The sequence below is a fragment of the Anas platyrhynchos genome, chromosome 36 (genome assembly GCF_047663525.1).
Source record: "Anas platyrhynchos isolate ZD024472 breed Pekin duck chromosome 36, IASCAAS_PekinDuck_T2T, whole genome shotgun sequence".
NCBI lineage: Eukaryota > Metazoa > Chordata > Aves > Anseriformes > Anatidae > Anas > Anas platyrhynchos.
Window position 1 is genome coordinate 557,412 of NC_092624.1, and position 12,813 is coordinate 570,224.

Consider the following 12,813-nt stretch of genomic DNA (forward strand, 5'->3'; position numbering starts at 1 on the left):
TGCCGTCCTACCCGTGCCCGCAGCAGCCGCTCGCGCTCCGCCAGCGCCTCCCGCACCCGACACTGCATCTCGGCCAGGTGGAGGCAGGCGCTGGGGGGGGGGGAATAAATTGGGGGGGGTCAATTTGGGGGGGGTCTGGGGGCATTTGGGGGGCTGGGGGCGCATTTAGGGGGCGGAGGGCACTGGTTCTCACCTGGAGGACTCGGCGTCGAGCCCCCCCGGGGGCAGCTGCAGGGCCAGGATGCCTGGGGGGGTGCGGGGGGGGGCATGTCAGCACCCCCCAGACCGAAACCCCAAAACCGCTGCCGTTGACCCCAAAACCGCCGCCGTTGACCCCAAGGTGGCCGCTGGTGACGCCGGTAGGGCCACCGGGCGCCCCGCGGGCCACTGGGAGCGGAAGACGGGCATGAAGCTGCCGGTGGACGGCGGCCACGCTAAAATGCTAGGTCAGCCGCGGGTTGGGGCTCTGGGGGGGGCACCCCATAGGGTCACATCCCCCCCAAAACCCCCCCGGCCTCATAGAGACCCCCCCCAGCCCCAAAGATCCCACCCCAAACCCTGTAGGTGCTCCTACAAACCCTACAGGCACCTTCTCCAGATGTTCCCCACAACCTCCCAGCCCCACAAGTGCAATGTGTCCGGGCGGCGCCGCGCTAAAATGTGTCCGGGCGGCGTCGCGCTAAAATGTGCCCTAACCCTAACCCTAACCCTAACCCTAACCCTGCATTTCCAGGCATGCTCTGGGCACCCAACATGGCCTCCCGGAAGCCTGGTGCCGGAAAACTATATTTACCAGCATTCCTTGGACAGCCGGCACAGCCAATCACGGGCCGAGTTTTCAAGAATTACATTTACCAGCACGCACTGTAACCCTAGCCCTTACCGCCTTTACAAAAAAGCCTCAAGCCCTAACCCTAAAAATCCTCGAAACCCCTACAGACATAACCCAAAATATTTACCACACTAAACACCTGAAGACCTATGCCTAAATCTCCTAACCCAATAAATTAAGACGTTCAAATCCCAAGCCCACAAAATTAAGACGTTCAAATCCCAAGCCCAAAAAACATGAATCTCAAAACCTAAACCCAAAAACTAAAACCTAAAAACCCAAAAACCTAAACCCAAAAACGCTCCAAACACTAATCCAAAAAAATAAGACGCTCAAAGCACTAACACAAAATATTAAGATGCTCAAAACCCTAACGCAAAAAATTAAGATGCTCCAAACCCTAACCCAAAAAATTAGGACACTCAAAACCCTAACCCTGGAGAACCTAACCTGAAAAAATAAATAAATAAATAAATAAATAAAACTAAAATTTTAAAACCCTAACCCTAAATAATTGACCAAAAAGAAAATCCTAAGACCCTAACCCTAAAAAACCTTTCAACACTACAACCCATAAACTCTAAAACCCTAACACACTAACCCTGAAAAACTTAAAACCTTAACCCCCAAATCCCTAAAATACTAACCGTTAAAAATCCAAACCTAAACAACTTAAAATCCTAAACATAAACCCTGAGAACACTTACGCTGAAACCCAACGCTAGTGCCCTACCCCTGAAACCTTAAAAGCGTCAATCAATCTTTGGAAAATAACATAGGCTCAGGAGAGGATCTCACTACGCTTACCCTGACTCTTACTCTGACCCTAACCCTAACCCTAACCCTAACCCTAACCCTAAACCTAACCCTAACCCTAACCCTAACCCTAACCCTAACCCTAACCCTGAAACTTTAAAAGCGTCAATCAATCTTTGGAAAATAACATAGCCTCAGGAGAGGATCTCACTACGCTTACCCTGACTCTGACTCTGACACTAACCCTAACCCTAACCCTAACCCTAACCCTAACCCTAACCCTAACCCTAACCCTAACCCTAAACCCTAACCCTAACCCTAACCCTAACCCTAACCCTAACCCTAACCCTAACCCTAACCCTAACCCTAACCCTAACACAAAATATTAAGATGCTCAATACCCTAACGCAAAAAATTAAGATGCTCCAAACCCTAACCCAAAAAATTAGGACACTCAAAACCCTAACCCTGGAGAACCTAACCTGAAAAAATAAATAAATAAATAAATAAATAAAAATAAAATTTTAAAACCCTAACCCTAAATAATTGACCAAAAAGAAAACCCTAAGACCCTAACCCTAAAAAACCTTTCAACACTACAACCCATAAACTCTAAAACCCTAACACACTAACCCTGAAAAACTTAAAACCTTAACCCCCAAATCCCTAAAATACTAACCGTTAAAAATCCAAACCTAAACAACTTAAAATCCTAAACATAAACCCTGAGAATACTTACCCTGAAACCCAACCCTAGTGCCCTACCCCTGAAACCTTAAAACCGTGAATCAATCTTTGGAAAATAACATAGGCTCAGGAGAGGATCTCACTACGCTTACCCTGATTCTGACTCTGACCCTGACCCTGACCCTAACCCTACCCCTAACCCTAAGCCTAACCCTCTAACCCTAACCCTAACACTAACCCAAAACCTAACCCTAACCCTAACCCTACCCCTAACCCTAAGCCCTAACCATAAACCTAACCCCCTAACCCTAACCCCCTAACCCTAACCCTAACCCTAACCCTAACCCCTAACCATAAACCTAACCCCCTAACCCTAACCCTAACCCCCTAACCATAACCCTAGCCCTAACCCTAACAAACCCTAACCCTAACCCAAAACCCTAAACCTAAACCGAGCCCTAACCCGAACCCTAACCCTAACCCTAACCCTAACCCGCCTAACCCTAACCCTAACCCTAACCCCGAACCCGAACCCTAACCATAACCCTAATGAACCCTAAGCCTAACCCTATCCCTAACCCTAACGCTAACATTAACCCTAACCCTAAACCTAACTCCCTGACCATAACCCTAACCCTAACCCAAACCCAAACCCCAAACCCTAACACGACCCCTAACCCTAACCCCTAACCCTAACCCTACCGCCCTAACACTACCCCTAACCCCCTAACGATAACGCTAGCCCTAACCCTAACGAACCCTAACCCTAAACCAAAACCCTAACCCAAACCCTAACCCTAACCCCCTGGCAACCACACCCCGCACACTTGGTTCCCCTCTCATTTTGGTTCCCTCCCATCCCCCCCCTTGTTTTCCCCCCAAGACCCATGGACCGCCCCGGTGCGCCCCGCAAATGAGTCCCCTGGCAACCGCACCCCGCACTCTTGGTTCCACCCTCATTTTGGTTCCCCCCCCGGTGCGCACCGCAAATGGGTCTCCCCGGCAACCGCACCCCGCACACTTGGTTCCCCCCTCATTTTGGTTCCCCCCTCCCCGGTGCGCCCCGCAAATGAGTCCCCCGGCAACCGCACCCCGCACTCTTGGTTCCACCCTCATTTTGGTTCCCCCCCCGGTGCGCACCGCAAATGGGTCTCCCCGGCAACCGCACCCCGCACACTTGGTTCCCCCCTCATTTTGGTTCCCCCCTCCCCGGTGCGCCCCGCAAATGCGTCCCCCCGGCAACCGCACCCCGCACACTTGGTTCCCCCCTCATTTTGGTTCCCCCCCCGGTGCGCCCCTAAATGCGTCCCCCCGGCAACCGCACCCCGCACACTTGGTTCCCCCCTCATTTTGGTTCCCCACCACCCTTGGGTTTCCCCCAAGCCCCATGGACCCTCCCCCCCTTGGTGCCCCCCCCCCATTTTGTCCCCTCTTGCCGTCCTACCCGTGCCCGCAGCAGCCGCTCGCGCTCCGACAGCGCCTCCCGCACCCGACACTGCATCTCGGCCAGGTGGAGGAAGGCGCTGGGGGGGGGGGAATAAATTGGGGAGGGGTCAATTTGGAGGGGGGTCTGGGGGCATTTGGGGAGCTGAGGGCGCATTTAGGGGGTGGAGGGGACTGGTTCTCACCTGTAGGACTCGGCGTCGAGCCCCCCCGGGGGCAGCTGCAGGGCCAGGATGCCTGCGGGGGTGCGGGGGGGGGCATGTCAGCACCCCCCAGACCGAAACCCCAAAACCGCTGCCGTTGACCCCAAAACCGCCGCCGTTGACCCCAAGGTGGCCGCTGGTGATGCCGGTAGGGCCACCGGGCGCCCCGCAGGCCACTGGGAGCGGAAGACGGGCATGAAGCTGCCGGTGGACGGCGGCCACGCTAAAATGCTAGGTCAGCCGCGGGTTGGGGCTCTGGGGGGGGGCACCCCATAGGGTCACAACCCCCCCAAAACCCCCCCGGCCCCATAGAGACCCCCCCCAGCCCCACAGATCCCACCCCAAACCCTGTAGGTGCTCCCCCAAGCCCTACAAGCAGCTTCTCCAGATGTTCCCCACAACCTCCCAGCCCCACAAGTACAATGTGTCCGGGCGGCGCCGCGCTTAAATGTGTCCGGGCGGCGCCGCGCTAAAATGTGTCTGGGCGGCGTCGCGCTAAAGTGTGCCCTAACCCTAACCCTAACCCTAGCCCTAACCCTAGCCCTAACCCTAGCCCTAACCCTAACCCTAACCCTAACCCTAACCCTTACCCTAGCCCTAACCCTAACCCTGCATTTCCAGGCATGCTCTGGGCACCCAACATGGCCTCCCGGAAGCCTGGTGCCGGAAAACTATATTTACCAGCATTCCTTGGACAGCCGGCACAGCCAATCACGGGCCGAGTTTTCGAGAATTACATTTACCAGCACGCACTGTAACCCTAGCCCTTACCGCCTTTACAAAAAAGCCTCAAGCCCTAACCCTAAAAATCCTCGAAACCCCTACAGACAGAACCCAAAATATTTACCACACTAAACACCTGAAGACCTATGCCTAAAACTCCTAACCCAATAAATTAAGACGTTCAAATCCCAAGCCCACAAAACTAAGACGTTCAAATCCCAAGCCCAAAAAATAGGACTCTCAAAACCTAAACCCAAAAACTAAAACCTAAAAACCCAAAAACCTAAACCCAAAAACGCTCCAAACACTAATCCAAAAAAATAAGACGCTCAAAGCACTAACACAAAATATTAAGATGCTCAATACCCTAACGCAAAAAATTAAGATGCTCCAAACCCTAACCCAAAAAATTAGGACACTCAAAACCCTAACCCTGGAGAACCTAACCTGAAAAAATAAATAAATAAATAAATAAATAAAAATAAAATTTTAAAACCCTAACCCTAAATAATTGACCAAAAAGAAAACCCTAAGACCCTAACCCTAAAAAACCTTTCAACACTACAACCCATAAACTCTAAAACCCTAACACACTAACCCTGAAAAACTTAAAACCTTAACCCCCAAATCCCTAAAATACTAACCGTTAAAAATCCAAACCTAAACAACTTAAAATCCTAAACATAAACCCTGAGAATACTTACCCTGAAACCCAACCCTAGTGCCCTACCCCTGAAACCTTAAAACCGTGAATCAATCTTTGGAAAATAACATAGGCTCAGGAGAGGATCTCACTACGCTTACCCTGATTCTGACTCTGACCCTGACCCTGACCCTAACCCTACCCCTAACCCTAAGCCTAACCCTCTAACCCTAACCCTAACACTAACCCAAAACCTAACCCTAACCCTAACCCTACCCCTAACCCTAAGCCCTAACCATAAACCTAACCCCCTAACCCTAACCCCCTAACCCTAACCCTAACCCTAACCCTAACCCCTAACCATAAACCTAACCCCCTAACCCTAACCCTAACCCCCTAACCATAACCCTAGCCCTAACCCTAACAAACCCTAACCCTAACCCAAAACCCTAAACCTAAACCGAGCCCTAACCCGAACCCTAACCCTAACCCTAACCCTAACCCGCCTAACCCTAACCCTAACCCTAACCCCGAACCCGAACCCTAACCATAACCCTAATGAACCCTAAGCCTAACCCTATCCCTAACCCTAACGCTAACATTAACCCTAACCCTAAACCTAACTCCCTGACCATAACCCTAACCCTAACCCAAACCCAAACCCCAAACCCTAACACGACCCCTAACCCTAACCCCTAACCCTAACCCTACCGCCCTAACACTACCCCTAACCCCCTAACGATAACGCTAGCCCTAACCCTAACGAACCCTAACCCTAAACCAAAACCCTAACCCAAACCCTAACCCTAACCCCCTGGCAACCACACCCCGCACACTTGGTTCCCCTCTCATTTTGGTTCCCTCCCATCCCCCCCCTTGTTTTCCCCCCAAGACCCATGGACCGCCCCGGTGCGCCCCGCAAATGAGTCCCCCGGCAACCGCACCCCGCACTCTTGGTTCCACCCTCATTTTGGTTCCCCCCCCCCGGTGCGCACCGCAAATGGGTCTCCCCGGCAACCGCACCCCGCACACTTGGTTCCCCCCTCATTTTGGTTCCCCCCTCCCCGGTGCGCCCCGCAAATGCGTCCCCCCGGCAACCGCACCCCGCACACTTGGTTCCCCCCTCATTTTGGTTCCCCCCCCCCGGTGCGCCCCTAAATGCGTCCCCCCGGCAACCGCACCCCGCACACTTGGTTCCCCCCTCATTTTGGTTCCCCACCACCCTTGGGTTTCCCCCAAGCCCCATGGACCCTCCCCCCCTTGGTGCCCCCCCCCCATTTTGTCCCCCCTTGCCGTCCTACCCGTGCCCGCAGCAGCCGCTCGCGCTCCGACAGCGCCTCCCGCACCCGACACTGCATCTCGGCCAGGTGGAGGAAGGCGCTGGGGGGGGGGGAATAAATTGGGGAGGGGTCAATTTGGAGGGGGGTCTGGGGGCATTTGGGGAGCTGAGGGCGCATTTAGGGGGTGGAGGGGACTGGTTCTCACCTGTAGGACTCGGCGTCGAGCCCCCCCGGGGGCAGCTGCAGGGCCAGGATGCCTGCGGGGGTGCGGGGGGGGGCATGTCAGCACCCCCCAGACCGAAACCCCAAAACCGCTGCCGTTGACCCCAAAACCGCCGCCGTTGACCCCAAGGTGGCCGCTGGTGATGCCGGTAGGGCCACCGGGCGCCCCGCAGGCCACTGGGAGCGGAAGACGGGCATGAAGCTGCCGGTGGACGGCGGCCACGCTAAAATGCTAGGTCAGCCGCGGGTTGGGGCTCTGGGGGGGGGCACCCCATAGGGTCACAACCCCCCCAAAACCCCCCCGGCCCCATAGAGACCCCCCCCAGCCCCACAGATCCCACCCCAAACCCTGTAGGTGCTCCCCCAAGCCCTACAAGCAGCTTCTCCAGATGTTCCCCACAACCTCCCAGCCCCACAAGTACAATGTGTCCGGGCGGCGCCGCGCTTAAATGTGTCCGGGCGGCGCCGCGCTAAAATGTGTCTGGGCGGCGTCGCGCTAAAGTGTGCCCTAACCCTAACCCTAACCCTAGCCCTAACCCTAGCCCTAACCCTAGCCCTAACCCTAACCCTAACCCTAACCCTAACCCTTACCCTAGCCCTAACCCTAACCCTGCATTTCCAGGCATGCTCTGGGCACCCAACATGGCCTCCCGGAAGCCTGGTGCCGGAAAACTATATTTACCAGCATTCCTTGGACAGCCGGCACAGCCAATCACGGGCCGAGTTTTCGAGAATTACATTTACCAGCACGCACTGTAACCCTAGCCCTTACCGCCTTTACAAAAAAGCCTCAAGCCCTAACCCTAAAAATCCTCGAAACCCCTACAGACAGAACCCAAAATATTTACCACACTAAACACCTGAAGACCTATGCCTAAAACTCCTAACCCAATAAATTAAGACGTTCAAATCCCAAGCCCACAAAACTAAGACGTTCAAATCCCAAGCCCAAAAAATAGGACTCTCAAAACCTAAACCCAAAAACTAAAACCTAAAAACCCAAAAACCTAAACCCAAAAACGCTCCAAACACTAATCCAAAAAAATAAGACGCTCAAAGCACTAACACAAAATATTAAGATGCTCAATACCCTAACGCAAAAAATTAAGATGCTCCAAACCCTAACCCAAAAAATTAGGACACTCAAAACCCTAACCCTGGAGAACCTAACCTGAAAAAATAAATAAATAAATAAATAAATAAAAATAAAATTTTAAAACCCTAACCCTAAATAATTGACCAAAAAGAAAACCCTAAGACCCTAACCCTAAAAAACCTTTCAACACTACAACCCATAAACTCTAAAACCCTAACACACTAACCCTGAAAAACTTAAAACCTTAACCCCCAAATCCCTAAAATACTAACCGTTAAAAATCCAAACCTAAACAACTTAAAATCCTAAACATAAACCCTGAGAATACTTACCCTGAAACCCAACCCTAGTGCCCTACCCCTGAAACCTTAAAACCGTGAATCAATCTTTGGAAAATAACATAGGCTCAGGAGAGGATCTCACTACGCTTACCCTGATTCTGACTCTGACCCTGACCCTGACCCTAACCCTACCCCTAACCCTAAGCCTAACCCTCTAACCCTAACCCTAACACTAACCCAAAACCTAACCCTAACCCTAACCCTACCCCTAACCCTAAGCCCTAACCATAAACCTAACCCCCTAACCCTAACCCCCTAACCCTAACCCTAACCCTAACCCTAACCCCTAACCATAAACCTAACCCCCTAACCCTAACCCTAACCCCCTAACCATAACCCTAGCCCTAACCCTAACAAACCCTAACCCTAACCCAAAACCCTAAACCTAAACCGAGCCCTAACCCGAACCCTAACCCTAACCCTAACCCTAACCCGCCTAACCCTAACCCTAACCCTAACCCCGAACCCGAACCCTAACCATAACCCTAATGAACCCTAAGCCTAACCCTATCCCTAACCCTAACGCTAACATTAACCCTAACCCTAAACCTAACTCCCTGACCATAACCCTAACCCTAACCCAAACCCAAACCCCAAACCCTAACACGACCCCTAACCCTAACCCCTAACCCTAACCCTACCGCCCTAACACTACCCCTAACCCCCTAACGATAACGCTAGCCCTAACCCTAACGAACCCTAACCCTAAACCAAAACCCTAACCCAAACCCTAACCCTAACCCCCTGGCAACCACACCCCGCACACTTGGTTCCCCTCTCATTTTGGTTCCCTCCCATCCCCCCCCTTGTTTTCCCCCCAAGACCCATGGACCGCCCCGGTGCGCCCCGCAAATGAGTCCCCCGGCAACCGCACCCCGCACTCTTGGTTCCACCCTCATTTTGGTTCCCCCCCCCCGGTGCGCACCGCAAATGGGTCTCCCCGGCAACCGCACCCCGCACACTTGGTTCCCCCCTCATTTTGGTTCCCCCCTCCCCGGTGCGCCCCGCAAATGCGTCCCCCCGGCAACCGCACCCCGCACACTTGGTTCCCCCCTCATTTTGGTTCCCCCCCCCCGGTGCGCCCCTAAATGCGTCCCCCCGGCAACCGCACCCCGCACACTTGGTTCCCCCCTCATTTTGGTTCCCCACCACCCTTGGGTTTCCCCCAAGCCCCATGGACCCTCCCCCCCTTGGTGCCCCCCCCCCATTTTGTCCCCCCTTGCCGTCCTACCCGTGCCCGCAGCAGCCGCTCGCGCTCCGACAGCGCCTCCCGCACCCGACACTGCATCTCGGCCAGGTGGAGGAAGGCGCTGGGGGGGGGGGAATAAATTGGGGAGGGGTCAATTTGGAGGGGGGTCTGGGGGCATTTGGGGAGCTGAGGGCGCATTTAGGGGGTGGAGGGGACTGGTTCTCACCTGTAGGACTCGGCGTCGAGCCCCCCCGGGGGCAGCTGCAGGGCCAGGATGCCTGCGGGGGTGCGGGGGGGGGCATGTCAGCACCCCCCAGACCGAAACCCCAAAACCGCTGCCGTTGACCCCAAAACCGCCGCCGTTGACCCCAAGGTGGCCGCTGGTGATGCCGGTAGGGCCACCGGGCGCCCCGCAGGCCACTGGGAGCGGAAGACGGGCATGAAGCTGCCGGTGGACGGCGGCCACGCTAAAATGCTAGGTCAGCCGCGGGTTGGGGCTCTGGGGGGGGGCACCCCATAGGGTCACAACCCCCCCAAAACCCCCCCGGCCCCATAGAGACCCCCCCCAGCCCCACAGATCCCACCCCAAACCCTGTAGGTGCTCCCCCAAGCCCTACAAGCAGCTTCTCCAGATGTTCCCCACAACCTCCCAGCCCCACAAGTACAATGTGTCCGGGCGGCGCCGCGCTTAAATGTGTCCGGGCGGCGCCGCGCTAAAATGTGTCTGGGCGGCGTCGCGCTAAAGTGTGCCCTAACCCTAACCCTAACCCTAGCCCTAACCCTAGCCCTAACCCTAGCCCTAACCCTAACCCTAACCCTAACCCTAACCCTTACCCTAGCCCTAACCCTAACCCTGCATTTCCAGGCATGCTCTGGGCACCCAACATGGCCTCCCGGAAGCCTGGTGCCGGAAAACTATATTTACCAGCATTCCTTGGACAGCCGGCACAGCCAATCACGGGCCGAGTTTTCGAGAATTACATTTACCAGCACGCACTGTAACCCTAGCCCTTACCGCCTTTACAAAAAAGCCTCAAGCCCTAACCCTAAAAATCCTCGAAACCCCTACAGACAGAACCCAAAATATTTACCACACTAAACACCTGAAGACCTATGCCTAAAACTCCTAACCCAATAAATTAAGACGTTCAAATCCCAAGCCCACAAAACTAAGACGTTCAAATCCCAAGCCCAAAAAATAGGACTCTCAAAACCTAAACCCAAAAACTAAAACCTAAAAACCCAAAAACCTAAACCCAAAAACGCTCCAAACACTAATCCAAAAAAATAAGACGCTCAAAGCACTAACACAAAATATTAAGATGCTCAATACCCTAACGCAAAAAATTAAGATGCTCCAAACCCTAACCCAAAAAATTAGGACACTCAAAACCCTAACCCTGGAGAACCTAACCTGAAAAAATAAATAAATAAATAAATAAATAAAAATAAAATTTTAAAACCCTAACCCTAAATAATTGACCAAAAAGAAAACCCTAAGACCCTAACCCTAAAAAACCTTTCAACACTACAACCCATAAACTCTAAAACCCTAACACACTAACCCTGAAAAACTTAAAACCTTAACCCCCAAATCCCTAAAATACTAACCGTTAAAAATCCAAACCTAAACAACTTAAAATCCTAAACATAAACCCTGAGAATACTTACCCTGAAACCCAACCCTAGTGCCCTACCCCTGAAACCTTAAAACCGTGAATCAATCTTTGGAAAATAACATAGGCTCAGGAGAGGATCTCACTACGCTTACCCTGATTCTGACTCTGACCCTGACCCTGACCCTAACCCTACCCCTAACCCTAAGCCTAACCCTCTAACCCTAACCCTAACACTAACCCAAAACCTAACCCTAACCCTAACCCTACCCCTAACCCTAAGCCCTAACCATAAACCTAACCCCCTAACCCTAACCCCCTAACCCTAACCCTAACCCTAACCCTAACCCCTAACCATAAACCTAACCCCCTAACCCTAACCCTAACCCCCTAACCATAACCCTAGCCCTAACCCTAACAAACCCTAACCCTAACCCAAAACCCTAAACCTAAACCGAGCCCTAACCCGAACCCTAACCCTAACCCTAACCCTAACCCGCCTAACCCTAACCCTAACCCTAACCCCGAACCCGAACCCTAACCATAACCCTAATGAACCCTAAGCCTAACCCTATCCCTAACCCTAACGCTAACATTAACCCTAACCCTAAACCTAACTCCCTGACCATAACCCTAACCCTAACCCAAACCCAAACCCCAAACCCTAACACGACCCCTAACCCTAACCCCTAACCCTAACCCTACCGCCCTAACACTACCCCTAACCCCCTAACGATAACGCTAGCCCTAACCCTAACGAACCCTAACCCTAAACCAAAACCCTAACCCAAACCCTAACCCTAACCCCCTGGCAACCACACCCCGCACACTTGGTTCCCCTCTCATTTTGGTTCCCTCCCATCCCCCCCCTTGTTTTCCCCCCAAGACCCATGGACCGCCCCGGTGCGCCCCGCAAATGAGTCCCCCGGCAACCGCACCCCGCACTCTTGGTTCCACCCTCATTTTGGTTCCCCCCCCCCGGTGCGCACCGCAAATGGGTCTCCCCGGCAACCGCACCCCGCACACTTGGTTCCCCCCTCATTTTGGTTCCCCCCTCCCCGGTGCGCCCCGCAAATGCGTCCCCCCGGCAACCGCACCCCGCACACTTGGTTCCCCCCTCATTTTGGTTCCCCCCCCCCGGTGCGCCCCTAAATGCGTCCCCCCGGCAACCGCACCCCGCACACTTGGTTCCCCCCTCATTTTGGTTCCCCACCACCCTTGGGTTTCCCCCAAGCCCCATGGACCCTCCCCCCCTTGGTGCCCCCCCCCCATTTTGTCCCCCCTTGCCGTCCTACCCGTGCCCGCAGCAGCCGCTCGCGCTCCGACAGCGCCTCCCGCACCCGACACTGCATCTCGGCCAGGTGGAGGAAGGCGCTGGGGGGGGGGGAATAAATTGGGGAGGGGTCAATTTGGAGGGGGGTCTGGGGGCATTTGGGGAGCTGAGGGCGCATTTAGGGGGTGGAGGGGACTGGTTCTCACCTGTAGGACTCGGCGTCGAGCCCCCCCGGGGGCAGCTGCAGGGCCAGGATGCCTGCGGGGGTGCGGGGGGGGGCATGTCAGCACCCCCCAGACCGAAACCCCAAAACCGCTGCCGTTGACCCCAAAACCGCCGCCGTTGACCCCAAGGTGGCCGCTGGTGATGCCGGTAGGGCCACCGGGCGCCCCGCAGGCCACTGGGAGCGGAAGACGGGCATGAAGCTGCCGGTGGACGGCGGCCACGCTAAAATGCTAGGTCAGCCGCGGGTTGGGGCTCTGGGGGGGGGCACCCCATAGGGTCACAAC